The sequence below is a fragment of the Lynx rufus genome, unplaced genomic scaffold, assembly GCF_022079265.1.
Source record: "Lynx rufus isolate CCGP_SWC_20201006 ecotype Redwood Valley unplaced genomic scaffold, mLynRuf1.p SCAF_15, whole genome shotgun sequence".
NCBI classification, from domain to species: domain Eukaryota; kingdom Metazoa; phylum Chordata; class Mammalia; order Carnivora; family Felidae; genus Lynx; species Lynx rufus.
The window spans coordinates 59,052,938-59,070,167 of record NW_025814829.1 but is presented as its reverse complement, the minus strand read 5'-3'; the positions used below and the strand labels follow the sequence as shown (position 1 = coordinate 59,070,167).

General features: G+C 46.3%; 1 protein-coding gene across 1 annotated transcript in view; it reads right to left on the bottom strand.

Annotated features, from left to right (window-relative positions):
- Positions 1 to 17,230, bottom strand: part of KIF26B (kinesin family member 26B) — a 468,028-nt gene that overhangs the window by 164,225 nt on the left and 286,573 nt on the right.

Here is a 17,230-nt window from a genome sequence, read left to right as displayed (position 1 = left end):
CAAGACCGGGAGGGACGGAGGGCAGGCCAGGTTGAGGGCCAGTGTGAATCTCGATAGGGTAACCTGTGTAGGGAAATGGAACTATTTCCATTTCTGGAGATGGGGAAGAAGTGATAACATCCTCAAGGTCATACAAGTGGTCACCAACAGAGCCGGGACTAAAGTATCCAGGTCTTGACTCCTACTTCAGTACCCATCTTCCCTAGGATCCCCATCACTCAGGATCGGGGTCCCCTGCTGAAAGCACAGGAGAAAAGGAGGACGGCGTCACCAACAAGGACACGGCGGGACACCGTGCTAAGCACGCGTTACCATTGGATTCTTGCAAAATCTCACGCGGTAAGATTTTATGCATTTTACTGACGCAAAGAACAGAAGCTTAGAGAAGCTAAGACATTTCCTGCTCAGTGGCTCGAATGCGCACACAAGGATTGGTTCTGCGGAACGTAGATGTTCTCGGGGAGCAGCCCTTCCGTGGGCTCCTAGAGGAAGACGAGAGGGTGTGTGGGACAGAAGGCAAGGCTTTCCTCCGATCAGGAAAACTTGCAGAAGCATTTTTCGCAGGTCGGATTTCTTTTCCAAATGTACTGAAGACAGGTGTCCCCCCTGCAGGCTCTCCAAGGGAACAGGTGGGAAGATGGGGCTGAGAATGGATGTGCCGTGTCAACACGGCACACGTCTCTGCAGCCAAGCACACCCGGAACCCGAGAGTTCCCTGCGGTACAGATGAGCCACCGAGGACCCGCGTTCTGGCAAGAGGGATCCTCGAAGATGTGAGACTGCCGGCCATCGGCTCACACAGAGGGCAAAGACAAGAACTTAGGACGGCGAGGATAACTCTTCTGCGCTTTTCTTCCGAGCTGAAGCTCTGAAGACCACACCTGCTTCTAGAAGCTTCCGTAAGCGCCCAACATTTAGATGGGACCTGGTCGCTAAAGAAGAAGGGAAAACACTCTCCCCCCCCGCCCCGCCCCCCAGGACTGTGGAGCCCAGCGAGAGAGGGGGCAGTTCGTCCTGAACAAGCTTTCTGCAGAGCACAGGGCCGAGACGAAATGCAAGGTATTGACCAGTTTAAGACTCTCTCACCCATTCGGCGTTACCAGTTCAGCCCTGCGTGCTTAACAGAACTTTGCCTGAAACTCCTCAGAGGCAACCCACCTCCTTCTCTTTCTGTGTCTCACCTTGGCTGCAGTATTTTTTTTTTTTAATGGCTCAGCAGTTTTACTGATGCCAGTCAGCTGCCTTCTCTCAGACTGTTCGCTATCAGCATATCTGGCCCCCACTGCTCATTCACCACTGAAAAGCACTCTCCACCCTCCGTGCAAACCCTGCCCTTGACAGCTGGTCTTTTTTGCCCTAATAGGACACACAGGAGATCCCTGGGGGACCAAGGAGCTGCTCTCCAGGGACGCTTCCAAGGGATAGCGAGGCACGGGGGTGTCGAGGAGGAAAAGCAGGAGCGGCTGGGAGTTGCTTGCTCTGTAAAAGTGAGCAGGAACTCGAAAGATGGGTCCTTATTGGCTTTTAAAAACATTTCTGGAGAACCCTCCCTCCTTTGCCCGAAATCCAAAAGCAGAATGGAAGAATCTGTATCTCCACGAACCCAGGAAGGCTACATCGGTTATCTGCATTCACGGGGAACCGAAACCAAGGATGGGAATTGGGTAAGAGAATTATTCCCTTTCCAGTCCGACCCTGTTTTGTTTTTTTTTTTCAGTGATTTTTCTTTTCCCTGCATGTTCCGCCTCAGCTTTTTCACTCCCCTCCAAACCTCTTTCAGATGCGCTCGTCTGACGGAATCCACATAAACAAGAAACCAAAACAAAACAGCACAAGATCGAAAGCGTTTCCCCTTGTGATACAACCACTTCATGTGCAGAAAGGCGCTCACGTGACCCTGCCAACATGTGTTTTCTGTCTCAGATTTCCCTTGATAACAAAGGACATATTTTAAAAGGCGTGGCCCTAGGTATATTTGCCCAGGCAGGAATCCGAGAAGAGTTTGGGGATTTCGTGTGGTTTTAGGCTGGTCCCCGCAGGTGCTCAGCGCTATAGCCCTTGACGATGTTAAATGCCAATCAATAAAGTTAGGAACACTTTGGGTTAGGTTTGTAAGATATGATCTCATGCAGAGCTCACAGAACTGATTTAATATTCAGGAATTAACAGAGCTCATTCAATTCCAAATTTGGCAGCTCTGTGTGTTACATTACAGTGCTCTCTCTGTCCAGAACTGGGCAGGGCTCGCTAAAGGGAATCTTTAGAGGAGTCTTTCATGATGTTCCAAGACTCAGAGGGAAGGACGGAGGCAGCGATGCAGGGGTGGGGGGGGGGGGAGGGGTTGCGCAATAGCCCTGCCCGGGGTCTGGATGTGATGGAGAGAGAAAACCGAAGGTCACTCAGAAAAGCCCATGGCAGCATCACTGTTAGAAACCACACTTCCAAATCTCAGCAAGTTTTAGGAAGCAGATGCTTGTATTGACACTTTCGTACAGACTCTAAAAGGAAAAGTTGCCACTGGCCATAAAAAAATGCCAGCATTGTATTCTGACGTCCTATGGAAGTGACTTTTGATCTTAAAAGTCTCCTCGAATATCCTGTTTTCCTAATCAGGAAAGCTTACGTTACTCTTTCATACACAATCAACCTCATTTCAAATTTCGAAGAAAAGGCAAATCATACTCTTTCCTTTCTAATCTTTCTGGTAGCTGTTCCTTTCTCCTGCGAAATAAATGGACTCTGGTTTTCAGGTTACTGTTTTTTCCCCCTAAGACTGAGCGGTTTAAATGCTTACATGAAGCCTAGCACGGAAAGCACAGACTGGCGATGGCTAGAATTCAAATTGCCAGGGTCCTGCAGGTCTATGGTGACCAGACATTATACGCTAGAACAGGGAGGTGTTCTGTCTCCAGAAAAGCTGAAATAGAACAGAGTTGACATTTAACCTTGGTGGGGGGGGGGGGGGGGGGGGATCAATCTCATATGTATGTGGCCAGAACGGGTTCTGAAAGCCACAGGCTACCTTCATTTTTATGACTCTGTGAAGAGAACACATTTCAATTCCATCTTTGATTCTACAGGGAGCCAACGTCAAATATTTTAGCAACTCCGAATAGTCTGATTATGGCAATGATTGTCAGTTCAAAAACCTGGTTCATTTATTTCCCCTTCCAGCCTTACCCTCCGGGGGATGTTTGCAGATTTTGTATCAGTAGCTTGTGTCTCATCTGATCTAGCTGTACGTACCCTGCAAGTCAATAGAAAAGGAAGAAAGCTCGTATCATGTGGACCCTCCTAACTTCTTTGGAATACTTGCTTGCTACGTGTTATTTTCACTTTTCTCAGAAGGAAATTCACGGGAAGAGTTAAAGTAACAACAACAACAACACCAAACCACAACTAAGACAGACGGTCTAACCACAGGAACATAGGTAGCTGTTACTTACACTGCTTTCCAGTCCATCATCACTGATAAATCATGGCTAAATAATCAAGTGCAGGGTCCATGTTTTCACGTCTGTTAGTAAATAGCTCCTTGCAAATGTCTCTTGCAGATCTGGGGCCATCTCGGGAGGAAGTAAGGCAGAGGCAAGGTAGAGGAGGAAAGGCTGGGAAATTCTGAAATCCATGGGGGTCTGGGAGTGCTCAGGGCAGACCCTGGTGAAACATTCCTGTGATTCCAGCCTTAGGCTAAACCTCGATCCCGGCCTCCCTGAGCTCTCAGCCACCTTTCGGGTCCAGCTCAGCCCCTGCTGCCACATCGCATCCCCCTTCAAGTGCAGGGCATGGAAGGAAGAGGAACTCACGGGGTTCTGCCCATCGGCGCTCGGCGCTCGCGAGCACGCTTCTCAGGGGAAGCCACACCAGTTTCTCTCTCTTGTCTGCTATCTCAGAGCGAGAGGGAGGGAAGAGCAGAGGCAGGCAGGGAGGGAGGGGGAGAGAGGCAGAGAGGCAGAGAAGAGAGGAGCTTCACTAATAGAGACCGGGAGAGAGAGAAACACTTGATGAAACTCCCATTAACCCACAGTAGCTTAGGAATTTTCTGAGCACGGCAGCCGCAAAACAGACGACCAAAATCCAGTGTTTAAAATCTTGAACCATAGATCCGTGTACACCCATGTGGTACAGACAAAGCCAACAGAACCAAGGTTCTGGATACGGGCGGGACTCCACAGGCAAGTACTTGCAGACGAACTGATGCAGGCACGGGTCCCCACGAGAATAATACCTACGTGCATATATTTCAGTGGGAATGTCTAGTCTCGCAGTTTACACGTCTTAAAACTATTCAAATGCTCTCGGGAATGGAAGTGCAAATCAGACAGCCGGGGCCCCTTGCCTCTGCTGTCCTCTCCAGTCGTGCCTTCCCCCGCGTTTGTGGGGTTCCTGTTTCTGTTCCCTCGCTTCACGAAGCCTTCGGAAAGAAGAGGGTAGAGAGGCGAGGCAGGGGGCTTTCAGGGTGACCGTGAACTTCGCATGCCACGCTCCACTGTTCGCAGCGGCATAGCACAGAGCCAAGGCACGGCTCTTGCCCGAGGGAGGGGGTGGCATGGGGCAGGGACTCGAGGCACACCAAAGGGGACACCGCCACAGCCCAGGGGCAGGTGGCGGCTTGCAAGGAGAAAGAAGTGACAGCTGAGGGGAGCCGAAGCAGGAAGCTAGAGGCAAGAAAGGCACAGATAAGGCACGCCGGAGGCGTGGCCATGACCGTGGCCGTGGACGGCACAAGGCGATTCCTCCTGTTCCCGACAACCCTCCCCTCCATACCGTGTTTCTCTTAAGTGTGGTCCCAATCACCTGCATTAGAAATACCTGGTGACAGCGTGTCAGCGATGCGGGTCCTCGGACCCCACCCCAAAGATGCTGACGGAACCCGTGGGACCGGACTCTGCATTTTAACAGGCTCTGCAGGCGATTCCGATGCGGGCAAAAGTTTCAGAAGACTGGCATCCTCGCCAGTGTTGAGTGAGGGGGCGAATGAGTGAAAGGCTGAGCGGGGCTCAAAGAGATGTTGATGGATCACCCGTGGGAACGCCGTGGGGTTGCAGCCAGGAGGGAGGATCCCAAGAAGCAGAGTGCGCGCTCGGAGGAAAGGCCGATTTCCCAGCATGCCGTGCTTTCCAGCTCTGAGACAACACGAGCTGTCGCCTTGGCCTAGAACTCTCTTCTTCCCCAGCCAAGTTATCCACGGCCTCACCCCCTCAGAAGCCTGTCTCACTCTCCCAGGAGCCGCCAATGGTCCCAATCACATCTCGTCTGTATTTCTCTCTGCAAGCACCTTTATGTTGTAAGTATTTATCGGTCAGTCTTTCTGCCCTGTGAGATGATGACGTGCTATTTCACGTAAGCCACATGGTCTCTCGATCGTGCTACGTCCCCAAATTCTGGATGCAAAGTAGGCACTCGATACACGCGCGTTAATTAAACGGCTGACTGTGTATCCTAAGAGTATTTCTTAACCTAGGTGGCTGGGACATAGGTGTTTGCTCCATTATTGGTCTTTAAACTGAGCACCTAGCTATGGTTCACATATTGTTTTGTATGCACGATACACTTAGCAACAAAGAAGAAATTTTAACTAAGTCGTAACATCTGGGATTTCGTCTAGAAGGCCAGGACTTCGTGGAGAAGGAATAGAAAAGAAAAAAAAAACCTGCAAAGAGCCAACCTAAAAAACGAGGTTCAGGAGAGAAGAAGCCAAGAAAATACCAGAGTGAAGCGAACTAGATGTGTGATATTGTGGAAGGGGTTTTTGATAAACAGACGTTTCTGGGGCTACCAAAAGGTGCCATATTTGTAGGCAAATGGTGGCAAAGGGATGTCCTGGACAGAGATGGGCTGCTTAAAGAGAGCGAAGGGCTTGCATTAACTCTCCTGGAGGAGGACCACCAAAATCAGCAGGAAAAGAAACATCCCCCGTTTACCTGACGTGGAGGAATCATAAATCAAAAGTTAGAAATCAGTCCCAGCAATAATGGGATAAATGCATGGACAGGATGGGGGCAGGGGTAAAGGAAGAGGTCCTGGCCAACACCCTTAACCTAAAGGGCATCTGGAGTTTTTAACATGTTTCATTTGGTACTGAGTCCCCTGTGAAGGGCTGAAGAATCATGGCTCGGAAAAAGTCAGTCACTTGCCATTGGTCACACAGCTGATAAATTCCAGAACAAGATCTAGAATCCAAATCCTTCTGCACATACTCTGTTGCATTTCCCACCGTAACAAATGAAGCTGATGAACATGCTCACTGAACCTGGTGAAAAATGAAACGACGAATACCCTCAGGGTCCCACCTTGAAACACAAAGGAGAAGCCAACTTCAGGTCTGGGCTACTTGTCAAAACATTTGTTTGGCAAGCATCACACTCAGTACTATTGAGTTTGGGATCCCAACCAGAAGTTTGGGGTGGCCTGGCAGGCGGCTGGGAAAGCTGTCACTGCCACCCTCCCCCGCCATCTCGTGTTCACCAAAACTCCTAGTGGCCATGTGTCGTGGACATGACGATGTGCCTTCTAGATCTTTCTTCAAGGGAGGTCTTGGTGCCCCCATTGGGTACCATTCTCTGATGTTCCCACGGTCCTCAGAGGACACACAAAAAAGTAGAATAACAACACAGTTTTCCCACTGATTTGGGAAAACAAATCAGCTCGCATACAAAGACAAGAGAGATTAAGCAACAGATACCTTTATGGCTAAGTTCTAGTTTATTTAGATGGGGAACTACCTAAATGATGATGGTATTGAGAACAGCTTTCCAGAGGACTCGCACAATTTATTAGTTTGTGGGTCTACAGGAAGGCTTTAAGGTGGTAAAATACAGGATAGAACTTTGAGTTCAATGAAGCAAATTCCTTGCCTGTGGTTCACAGTGATCTCCTTCCTCGCCCCAAAACACAGCAAGTACTGTATGTGATTAGGGCTGCCTTGGGGGACATAAGAAAGTAGGCCCTACTGTCCGCAGCAGGCCTAAGAGAGTAGTTTCCTTTTCCCTCTTACAAGAAAATACTGTCTCAACTAATGGTTAAAGAAATCTAAGCAGCTAAAACTCCAGTGACACATTTTGCATTAAAATGTATATATTCATATGCAAGGGAGGTTTAATGGTAACCAAATCGTTACAAATAATGAAAAGAACTCTAAAAGAATCATACCTAAATTACCTGTGAATTTCCCTGTGGGAAATATCCAACGTATGAAAATCCTTAATCGTCTAACAACGCCAGGATTAAAACGAATCATGCGTATTCTGACAACGTAGAGATGGTTAAAAAGCCCCCCCCCATTCCACACATTTTATGAATGTTTCCATTTGGTCATTAGTTTCAGGATCCCTGCTATTCAGAAAAGGAAGTTGGACGGAAGGCATGAAGGGACATCATATGAGACCTGTACGTAGTGCCCTGCATGCAACCCTTTGTATCACCAAGACTTCAACTGCCCACCCATACGGATCCCAAATGTGCTAATGAGAAAGCGGTGCCCCTGTCACTTCGGAGCGGTCAGGCATGGTGGGAGCCTACTAGAGCTTGCCTGTGTGTGTGTGTGTGTGTGTCTTAAATAACACCGTGTTTTACTGCTACATTTTCCACGGTGAACTCATTATGCAGCTAGGCTTATAGTAGGAAGTTAAGGATTTAAGATTCTTACTTGAACAGATTCTTTCACAGACTGCTATCGTCTGGTCCTCCCGGTTTTCCAAGGCTGGTTATGAGAGGGGATAACGCCGACCAGCGCTACAATTATATCTGAGAAGACGGGGAAGGGAAAAATCAGAGGGAGAGTGTAAAGTGGACGGGAAGGCAGATGGAGAGGTTGCAGACGCCCCAGAGTGGGGGCCACCTGTGCCCCAAGGAGGGGGAGCGAGCGATGGGTGGGTGTAAGCCCCACCCCCGCACAGGACTGGGCCCCAGCCCCCTCTCTTTCCACAGCGGAGACACTGACCTCCTGCCTTGCCCTCACGAGCCCTGTTCAAGCAGCATGCACAGAAGACATGACAGCTCTTGATGGCTTGGGAACCGGCATTTCATTAAGCCATACCCTGGAGGTATAAGAAATTGGCCAGAGCAGGACCGGGTTCCTGTCCTTCGGAAGCCCCTGCACTGGCCGCACCAGGGCACTAAAGAGAGGTGTACCCCGTGGATCCCCTCCAGAGAGCTTTGGACAATGCCTCTGGCCAATGCCTGGGATGAGCCCAGGCGGAGCCATGCTGTGCCCGATCCCAAAGCTTAGCTGGGCTGTCTCTGGAAAACAACGAAAGCCTCGCAGAGAACGACATTCAAACCTTCGTAAGGCAGCCACCCCACAGCAATAAGCAAGAATAAAACTCTTCCGTTCTAGCTCCAAATCCATTAGTCCATCCAAGGGTTGAAACACCCCTGTCACCATCAAGCCCCCTTTCACAATGACGATCACTCTTCAGACACGTGGTGCTCTGATGTCCTTGATCTTCAGTCTGGCGGACTTAAGAGAGAATTTTTATCCCTCTCAAAAGAACTGAGGAATTCTCTCCATAGAACACATTTCAGAGATCTTTTGTTGAAAATAGTGAGAACATCAAACATTTTTTTTTAAATAAAAGGTCAAATAGCTCTAATATTTAGTTAGATCTGTGGGGGGGGGGGGAAGGAAGCACTTTCAAGAAAGTAAATGCCGAATTTGGGAAAAGCCCGTATCTTAAAAACTTTTCGACATGTGGTACATAGAGGGTGGTGGGCACTACCCAAAAGGAACATGAAAATCTTGGCATTTTGAAAAAAAAAATCTTGGCATTTTGTATAAATTAGAAGTTTAATTCATAACACGTATGACCAAACAGACACAAAATGTTTGTTAATTAGGGGTACTCACGAGGAAAAGCGAGACATGGAAATCTAGATATAATTTGTTTTAATGTTTATTTATTTTTGAGAGAAAGAGAGAGAGAGAGAGAGAGAGCGCGAGCAGGGGGCAGGGTGGGGGGAAGACAGAGGATCCAAAGTGGGCTCAGTGCTGACAGCAGAGAGCGCCATGCGGGGCTCGAACCCAAGAACCGTGAGATCATGACCTGAGCCAAAGTCGGGTGCTTAACCAACTGAGCCACCCAGGCGCCTGAATGTAATTTTTAAAAGACAAATTAGGAAAACGAATTTATAGTTCAAAAAAGAGCTCACCCTTAAGGTTCTGTCCTAATTATAGGTAAGTTTTCAGGAGATCCCGTCCTACTCATGGAAGGGTTTGGCACCTGCTAATGTCCCGGCTTCTTTATCCTTGGCCGTTTACTTCTCTTTCCTCGTCCAGGTGCATTTTCTTCAATCCCAGACCATGTCCACATTAACAACCATTATTTTCATTCATTCATTCATTCATTCATTCATTCATTCATTCAATCAAATATGTATAGAGTGCCTAGAGGAGGACAAACCTAGTTTTGATCTTCACTAAACCAGTCATGGTTTTCCAGAACAATTGTTGCTTCTTTTTCTCCCCCCATGTTTATTTATTTTTGAGAGAAAGAGTTTGAGTGGGGGAGGGACAGAGAGAGAGGGAGACACAGAATCCAAAGCAGGCTCCAGGCTCTGATACATAAGCACAGAGCCCAACGCAGGGCTCGAACTCCCAAACCACAAGATCATGACCCGAGCCGATCAACCGACTGAGCCACCCAGGCGCCCCCTTGCTTCTTCTTTTGAACACAACCGTCTCTCATTTCAACTTCTTCTCAGAAAGATCGAAGAAAGTATATGTGTTTTACCTAGTTTTTCATTAAATTTTCAGTCTCTAGTGGGAAGATACTGTACTATAATGACCTTTGTTATCAGTAGTTATAAAACAATAGGCAAAATGACTTTCTTATCAGAAAAGGAGGTTCTGGGGCGCCTGGGTGGCGCAGTCGGTTGAGCGTCCGACTTCAGCCAGGTCACGATCTCGCGGTCCGTGAGTTCGAGCCCCGCGTCGGGCTCTGGGCTGATGGCTCAGAGCCTGGAGCCTGTTTCCGACTCTGTGTCTCCCTCTCTCTCTGCCCCTCCCCCGTTCATGCTCTGTCTCTCTCTGTCCCAAAAATAAAAATAAAAACGTTGGAAAAAAAAAATTAAAAAAAAAAAAAAAGAAAAGGAGGTTCTGGTTATCTATCCTGGGCCTGGAGTTTGTCTTATCTGAAGTGCACACTACCTTGCCTGGTTTATATGTTGACTTTGGACAGTCAATGGGCCAAATTCTCAAAGAGTTTTATAGATGTACAGCTGGCATCTTATGAATGCACAGTAGGGCAGTGGTTACCAAAATATGTATTATGCACGCATAATGAAGCAATTGCCTAGTTCTAAAGACAGAAGTGTAGCATAGCCAAATTTAGTAAAAGGCTCAACAGTCCTCCATCTGTGTGTTGATAAAGGAATTGAATTATTTTGGACCGCGACACGCCTCTATGTGGCTAGTCTTAGCAAAATTGGAATTGTTCACGCTTCAGGTCCCAAAGTCTAATTTTGATACGGATTCTAACTACCAGCCCAGGACAGAAATTACCCCACATTTAAAAAGTGCTCTGCAGACAAAAATGAATCTCCATGATACCTTTGTTTGCTAAGGCAGGACTCTCACCTCTTTTTAGATGGAAGAGAAAGAAAAAATTCACTCCACTTGCTTTTGTAAAGTTATATAACAACAGGTGACAAGCAACTCTAGCCTCAAAATAATCCAGGTTTGGGGCGCCTGGGTGGCTCAGTCGGTTAAGCGGCTGACTTCAGCTCCAGTCACGATCTCATGGTTTGTGGGTTCGAGTCCTGCGTCGGGCTCTGTGCTGACAGATCAGAGCCTGCAACCTGCTTCCGATTCTGTGTCTCCCTCTCTCTCTGCCCCTCCCCTGCTGGCACTCTGCCTCTCTCTCTCTCTCACAAATAAACAAACACTTCAAAAAAATTTTTAAGTGCTTTTCAGGCACATCACTCTTAATCTCTAACTTCATAATTAGGCAGCTCCCAATCCCTCTCCAGTGCTTTGCCTCCACGGGGCCACGTAGCTCATCCTTCCTCTAGGAATATCTCTGAGTGACTTGGCCTTGCCAGCCTGCCCTTCATCACTAAGTCCTAGGCTCAATACGAAGATTCCTCTCTGGTCGCCATGGGACAGAGGCAGCATTTTAGCTCCAGAAGTTAGGAGCTGGGGCTGTTGAGGAAATGAATTTCACCTTCAACCTCACCCTGATGCTTGTGTAAGTTACAAGTCAATTAATTCACCCCATTCTTATTCAGCACCTTGCCAACCCGAGGTCCCCTTCTCAACTCCTTGGAGCTTTTCCTCCCGTTCAGTGTGACTTCCCAAGTGGGCCAGGAGCCAGCCCCTGCCCTGGCCAAGTTTGAGGGCTACACAAGCTACCTTGTCTTGGATGTCCGTCTGAGAATCTGGAAGGAACTCTAAGTCAGTTTTTGACAAGTTATTGGCAAAAGTAGAAAGAGTGCCCGCCAAATTGCTTTAGGCACTAAGCGTGTTAACAGGTATTACACCCGGTGTTATTAATATGTTACTTACAACAAGCCCAGTTTCCAACCTATTGTTTGAGGTATATAGTGTTACAGGTTTTGCACTTTATGAAGTATTATATTTTTTCTAACTCAGAAAACTTTGCATGAGTGTTAAAGAACTGGTCCTCACAGATGAAATATATTTATTGTTGCAAGTGAGTCTTTTTTATTATTTTTTAAAGTTTATTTATTTTGAGAGAGAGAGAGAGAGAGAGCACGGGCAGGGGAGGGGCAGAGAGAGAGAGAGGGAGGGAGGGAGGGAAAGAGAGAGAGAGAGAGAGAGAGAGAAAATCCCAAGAAGGTTCTGCAATGTCAAGGAGTCCAAAGTGAGGCTCGAACTTGCTAACCGTGAGATCATGACCTGAGCCAAAATCAAGAGTCAGATGCTTAACCGACTGAGCCACCTAGGCACCCATTTTTTATTTTACTTTGAGATGGGGCAGGGAGGGAGAGAGGGAGAGAGAGAGAATCCCAAGCAGGTCCCATGCTATCAGCACAGAGCCTGATGCGGGGCTCGATCACATGAACCGTGAGATCATGACCTGAGCCAAAATAACGAGTCAGATGCTTGACCAATGGAGCCACCCAGGGGACCCGCAAGTGAGTCCTATTTAGGAATCAGGATGCGGGCTACGAGATCAGCACTCTTGCTTCAAAGCAGATCAGCCCTTTATAAAGCTGAAGGCTGAGACAAGTGTCGCGCCCAGGACTCAGCCAGTCAGGCTCATAGGCATGAGGTCAGGGCCCTGCTTTTTCAGTTCTCCAAGGTAAGTCAACAACCCCATTTTAAGGAATCTCAGAACTGGAAGGAATGCCCCAAAGCTCTGCTCTGGGGCTCACAGAATGGATGTCTAAGTCATGGTAGTTCTATAAACTGCCAGCGTTCTTGGCAAGAGTTGGGGAGGTCTACGTTCTCATGAATGACAATCAGCTTCCCAGCCTGAAACAAAGTGTGCGTTGGAAAGTCAGAGAGCGGGGAGGAAAGTAATCTTCCTACCAAGGCCAAGCCTCGGCAGACTCTTGCGGGGGGGGGGGCACAGAATATCCCCCTTGGGAAAATACCTCTTCCTACGTTCCCCACCATGTGCTACCCTGCATCCAATATTCGGCACTTTACTGGGCACCAGGCCTACCAGCCTGAACACCACAAGCAAAACCCCACCAAAACAAGGCATCTGTCCAGTTTTCCAACCCTTTAGGACCAGGGCATCAACTGGTGAATCTGAAAGGCATGTGCACTAATAAGCTATTTCCAAGAAACATGTGATTTCTGAAGCCACGCCGTAGTTTGGGGCCCCCCTGGCCCCCTTAATTCACTCACAAGCAGAGAATGAGAACATCCGTGGGTGGAAACTTTGCGGGTCACTACAATTATAAACGCAGCTGTTACCTAGTCATCTATGGGTCAGCTGTGTGCCTCCAGCAATTCAGCCAAGCTTACCTGTCCTGGAAAAATAAAATCAGAAGGTAATTTCTACCTTACTTCCCGTGGAACGTAGTAGGAAAAAATCAGTATGAGGCAGGATCTCTGCGTTTCCCCCTGAGGGTCCCCCGGGTAGCTGAATCGGTTAAGTGTCCGACTTCAGCTCGTATCATGATCTCACGGTCCGTGAGTTCGAGCCCCACATCGCACTCTGTGCTGACAGCTCAGCGCCTGGAGCCTGCTTCCGATTCTGTGTCTCCCTCTCTCTGTCCTTCCCCTGCTCACATTCTGTCTCTTTCTCTCTCTCTCTCTCAAAAATACAGAAACGTTAAATTTTTTTTTTTTATTCACCATGTAGCCTTTGCTATATACCCAGTCTATCTGGGCTGACTTACTCAACCTCTTCATACTCTGATGATGTTGGATTAATCTAGAGTCTATCTATGAAGTGTTGTGTCCTCTCCAAGAATGGAACCCTTCTCCCATAGATACACACACACACACACACACACACTCCCCGATGCTGATGCAAGGGGAGAAGAGTGTGCACAGGTAAGCCAGGGAGAGAGCTGGGGGAGAAATTAATTTTGCTCCTGCCCCCTCCGCTGATGCCCTCAGACTCTGCACCACGGAAACACAGGGCGGAGCGGCCACGGGCAGGACTAACCCTTCTCACGAGCAGCCTATAATGGCACCTATTCAATTACTGGACGTTCCAGACTGCAAGAAAGTCAAACACTAATGACTATATCATCAAGAGGAAGAAAACCTGGCCATCGGTACAGATTTCAGGAAGAAAGCCCAGCACACATGACCAGGCTATTAACTACAGCTTTAAGAAGTCGCCGCCCATCCACATGCACCCAGAGAAAGAACACGGCCACACTTCCTTCCGCGGTCGCTGTGGATACACAGTTTTCAGTCATGGCTGAAAACTCACCAATGCCATTTTCAGTATATTCTCCCTGCACCCAGCTGCCTGGCAAGTGAAGGTTTCTTTTGCGGGTGGAGTAGATGATAATATCCCACTAGCTTCTAATTAAGCAAATGGAGCCAGCAGTGATAACCTTCACATCCAGGCTGACTCATCATTTGGGTTGGCCCCGAGGTCTCTGATTCAATTTCCAGCCTCTCTGATCACACTACGGCAATCAGGGGAGAATATTAAACTCTAAAATGTGGCAGACCAGGTTCTCACCCCTCTACTCCCTCTGCCCCCAAATGGAAAAGCAATACACAGGGAAGTGGAAGACGATGGCAATTGGACGGATAATAAATGATGCCTGAATGTTGAGAAATCACATGGAAATTATGCATGCATCATTTTTTTTAGATGGATGAATATAATGTGATGGGATAAGTGTGTTTTCAGGATGGCTTCATCGAGGCACTGCTTTGTATTTAATAATTGGAAATCTTACCTAAAGCACTAGTTTTAATCTTGTTACATTGTTACATTTAAAAGTCATACATAGTGTGATATATATATGGGTTAGCACTGTTTTATACCATAGGGACAGTTACTTAACATTTAAAATGCCTTAATCAGGAATACATATTTCAGGGATGGTTGGTTAGTTAGATGTTGAATTTTCCTTATTGAATTTCAAACTATTGTCTAATTTCCGCTGAGATTTCTTCTTTAGCCCGTGGGTTATTTATAGTAGACGGCTTCATTTCCAAACATTTGGGGATTTTCTATTTTCTTGGTCACCGATTTCTAGCCGAATCTTTCTTTGGTCAAAAACTTAACGAATTTGGGCCTTTGAAATTTGTTGAGACTTCCTTTATAAAGAGCCAGCATACGGTAAATTTTGGTAACTCGGAAAAAACCGTACTATGTCACTGTTCAGTCCAGTGACCTAGGTGCATCAATTAGGTAAAATGAATTAGCAGTGTTGTTCAGATCTTATATATCCTTATTGAATTTTTTTCTCTGCCTGATCTATCGGTTCTTGAGAGAGGGGTGGTGCGAAAGGTCCCCACTATGATTATGGATTGGTTTATTTATCCTTTTAATTCCATCAACTTTTGCTTCCTCATTTGGGGCTCTGTTATTAGACATGTACAAATTTAAAATTGTTATAACTTCCTTGTGGATTGACCTTTTAATTTTTTACAAAATGTCCCTATTTATCTATTTTTTTAAGTTTACTTATCTTGAGAGAGGGCACGCACACACATGCACGAGCATGAGTGGGGGAGGGGCAGAGAGAGAGGGAGAGAGAGAGAGAGAGAGAGAGAGAGAGAATCCCAAACAGGCTCGGCACTGTCAGTGTGGGGTTCCATCTCACGAACCATGAGATCGTGACCTGAGCCTATCCATCTCACGAACCATGAGAGCCTAAATCAAGAACCAAATGCTTAACCAACTGAGCCACCCAGGAGCCCCTCCCTACTTATCTTTAATGATGATTCTTCCTTTAAACTCTACTTTCTCTGATATTAGTATAACTACACCAGCTTCTTTTGTTTGCTTTTTACAAAGTGTATCTTTCCCCATTTTTTCATTTTTAAAAGAAAGTATTTTTCTTTGTGTACTTATATTTAAGGAGCCTCTCTCATAAGCAGTACAGTTAGACTTTGGGTTTTTATTTTTTTTAATACAGTACGACAATAATTATCTTTTACTTGGAGTATTTACTCAGTTTCCATTTAGTTCAATTTCTGACATGTATGGGTTTATAGCTACCATCTCCGAATTGTTTTCTATTGGTCCACATATGCGTGTTCCCTTTTATTGGCTTTCTTGTTCTTTTAGATTGACCAATAACTTTACATTGTACTCCCCCTTCTATGTATTATTTTACTACTCTAGAGATCACAATATGTGTCTTTGACTTACGATAGTCTAGTAAAATTACAACTTTTAATATTCCTGGATGTTGCTATGACCTCATAACACTTTAACTCCATTTACACCTCCTCCACTTTTTGTATTATTTTGGTCATACAGTTAATTCTACATGTATTTTAGAGCCCACACGACCTTATTTTTCTTGCTTTATGTGACCAGTATTCACTTATATTTGCCCATATATTTTTCTCAACATTTTATTTTGAAATGAGATTTCTCAAAAATAAAATCAGAAGACTTGTACAGTGAATACCCATGTAATCCTCATCTAGATTCTAGAATTCATATTTTCTATATTTGCTTTATCACATATCTGTCTCTCCCTCTAGCTAGTCATCAATCCATTACATATATTTTTTTTTAATTTTTTTTTTCAACGTTTATTTATTTTTGGGACAGAGAGAGACAGAGCATGAACGGGGGAGGGGCACAGAGAGAGGGAGACACAGAATCAGAAACAGGCTCCAGGCTCTGAGCCATCAGCCCAGAGCCTGACGCGGGGCTCGAACTCCCGGACCGCGAGATCGTGACCTGGTTGAAGTCGGACGCTTAACCGACTGCGCCACCCAGGCGCCCCACATATATTTTTAATATATATCAGCTTAACCACACATTTAGCTTCTCTGTCGCTCTTCATTTTTTTCCTGCCTTGCTGGGATCATTTTCTTTCTATCTGTATAAATATGTTCAGTATTTCTTTTAATGCTAGTCTACTGATGATGAATTCTTTAATTTTTGTCTTAATTTTTTTACATTTATTTATTTTTGAGAGACAGAGAGAGACAGAGCACAAGCAGGGGAGGGACAGACAGAGAAGGAGACACAGAATCTGAAGCAGGCTCCAGGCTCCGAGCTGCCAGCACAGAGCCTGACGCAGGGCTCAAACCCACGAACTATGACATCGTGACATGAGCCGAAGTCAGACACTTGGCCGACTGAGCCACCCAGGCGCCCCTAATTTTTGTCTTGAAATATCCTCATTTCAATTTAACTTTTGACAAATATTTTTGCCAGATTTATAAACCTTTCAGTTGGCAGTTACATTCTGTCGACATAGTAATATGACATTCCATTGTCTTCTCGTATCCATTGCTTCTGTTGACAAGTGAGCTGTAAGTCTTAACGTTGCTCCTTTGAGTCTCATGATTTTTTTTTTCCTAGCTGTTTTCACAATTTTTGTCTTTGGTTTGGGTTTTCAGAGGTGTTCAGATTGTGCTCTGTTGTGATTTTCTCTGTACGTATCTGGTGGAGGCGTGCAGGGCTTCTTGAATCATGTTTTGACATCTTCGATCCTTTCCAGAAAATAATTGCTCCTGCCTCCTTCCTTCTTCCCTTGTTCTGGGACTCCAATTACATGTTGTTACATAGACTAACATTTGTTACATGCTATTTTCTGTATTCTTATCATTTTTTTATCTCTACTTATCCACCTGGAGATATCTTCCACTGATCTG